The sequence below is a fragment of the Hyperoodon ampullatus genome (genome assembly GCF_949752795.1).
Source record: "Hyperoodon ampullatus genome assembly, chromosome: 2".
Taxonomy (NCBI): domain Eukaryota; kingdom Metazoa; phylum Chordata; class Mammalia; order Artiodactyla; family Ziphiidae; genus Hyperoodon; species Hyperoodon ampullatus.
Window position 1 is genome coordinate 56,770,387 of NC_136915.1, and position 2,537 is coordinate 56,772,923.

A 2,537-nucleotide genomic window follows, 5' to 3' on the forward strand; every position below is an offset into this window, starting at 1 on the left:
CACCAGCAATGAACAATTCAAAAAGGAAATAAAGAAAGCAATTCCACTAGTATTCAAATAGCATCAAAAAGTATAAAATACCTAAGAATAAATTTAACCAAGGAGGTGAAATATTGTACACTGAAAACCTAAAACATCTGTGAAAGAAATTAAGGAAGACCTAACTAAATGGAATAACATCCATGTTAATGGATTAGAAGACTTCAAATTGTTAAGATGGCAGTACTACCCAAAGTGATTTACAGATTCAACACAATCTCTATCAATATTCTAGCAACCTTTTTTTCAGAAATGAAAAAAACCCATCCTCAAATTCATATGGGATTGCAAGAGGCCCAAACTAGCCAAAATAATCTTAAAAAGGAAGATCAAAGTTGGAGAACTCACAACTGATTTCAAAACTTACTACAAAGCTACAGTAATCTAAACAGTGTGATACTGGCATAAGGATAGACATATAGACCAATGAAACAGAATTGAGAGTCCAGAAATTAAACCCATACATCTACGGCCAATTGATTTTCCAGAAGGGTACTACTTTCATTCAATGGGGAAAGATTAGTCTCTTCAACAAATGGTTCTGGAACAACTGGATTTCCACATGCAAAAGAATGAAATTGGAGCCTTATCTCACGTCATATACAAATATTAGCTCAAAATGGAACCATAAAACTCTTGGAAGAAAGCTTAGGGGTAAATCTTGGTGACGTTTGGTTTAGCAATGGATTCTTAGATATGACACCAAAGCATGAGCAATTACAAAAAAAAAAAAAAAAAGATAAGGACTTCCCTGGTGGCACAGTGTTTAGGAGTCCACCTGCCAATGCAGCAGACACAAGTTCGAGCCCTGGTCCAGGAAGATCTCATATGCCACAGAGCAACTAAGCCCATGCGCCACAACTACTGAGCCTGAGCTCTAGAGCCCGTGAGCCACAACTACTGAGCCCACGTGCAGCAACTACCGAAGCCCGCGTGCCTAGAGCCCGTGCTCCGCAACAAGAGAAGCCACTACAATGAAAAGCCTGTGTACCACAATGAAGAGTAGCCCCTGCTCACCGCAACTAGAGACAGCAACAAAGACCCAAAACAGCCACACACACACACACACACAAAGATAAACTGGGTTTCATCAAAATTGAAAACTTTTCTGCATCAAAATATATTATTAAGAAAGTGAAAAGAGGTAGCCCAACTTTCTTGGCTGGGGCAGCAGCCACCACCACAGGGCCCAGCTGAGCACACTGGGCCAAATGGTGCTCTCCCCAGCCTGGTTCCTCTATAGTCCTGCTATCCAGCACTGGGCCCCAGCCATTACCTTTGAAAGCCTGGACATCAAGTACTCACTGTGGCTTATCAATGAGGAGATCATCAGCCATAACACCCAGTGGTTCTACTTCAACCTGCTACGGCCCCATTACATCTTGGGCCTCCTCATAGGCCATCACATCTACTTTTCAGCTCAAATCCACCAAAACCTTACCATTGAGCCCTACACCATCTCCAGCCATGATGAAAGGGCTTTAGTGGACCTGGTCATCAAGGTTTACTTCAAAGACACCCAGCCCAAGTTTCCCACTGGAAGTAAAGATGTCCCCATACCTGGAAAACAAGAAGATTGGAGACATCATTGAGTTCCAGGGCCCAAGCTGGCTGCTAGTCTACCAGGGCAAAGCAAAGTTTGCCATCTGTCCAGACAAGAAATCCAACCCCATCAAGAAGTGAAGTCTGTTCACATGATCACAGGAGGAACAAGCATCACTTGGATGCTACAGGTGATCCGTGCCATCATGGGGGACTTGGATGACACCGTGTGCCAACTGCTCTTTGCCAGTCAGACCAAGAAGGACATTTTGCTGCAGCCAAAGCTGCAGGAACGAACATTCCACTTGCTTCAAGCTCTGGTACATGGTAGACAAAGCCCCTGAAGCCTGGGACTACAGCTCGGGCATTGTGAACAAGGAGATGATCCAGGACCACATTCCGCCCTGGAGGAGGAGCCTCTGGTACTCCTGCCCCGAGCCAGTATGCCTGCCTGCCCAACCTGGACCACGTGAGTCACTTCAAGGAGCGCTGCTTCCCCTTCTGATGGCTGGGCACTGGCAGCATCACACCCTGAACACTCACCATGCCCTGTCCTCAACTAGTCCTGCTCTGCCAATGTTATTTAATGCTGTGGCCCCAGGTTCAGTCTGGCCTGCCTATGCCCTGGGTGGTCACCCAGCTGGGCTGACCTGAGGGGTCCCCTTGGAAGCAGAGCTCTGTTTCAGGCGGGCCACAGCTGGCAAACTTCAGGGCAAGTTCCTGTCTGGTTCTCACTCAGCCCTGTCCCTGTCCTCATGACTCTTTGTCTCTCCCTTCTTGCCCTCTTCTCCTATTACAGGGATGAGGCTGCCATCACCATGCCCCACCCAACCCTCCCTGCGGGGGTCCACAGTCTGGAAATAAACATAAAAGTAGGGGCAGCCTAGAGCTGCAGGTGCCAGGACTGCCCCCAGCGGTCCTTGGACCTTTGCCTGCCACCCCTCACTGTCTGCCTC

The 2,537-nt window shown here is 47.2% G+C and overlaps 1 pseudogene across 1 annotated transcript; it reads left to right on the plus strand.

Annotated features, from left to right (window-relative positions):
* Positions 1 to 1,250: 1,250 nt before the first annotated feature.
* Positions 1,251 to 2,086, plus strand: LOC307064450 (NADH-cytochrome b5 reductase 3-like; annotated as a pseudogene). The gene has a single exon. The product of its transcript is annotated as an NADH-cytochrome b5 reductase 3-like (transcript).
* Positions 2,087 to 2,537: the final 451 nt, after the last annotated feature.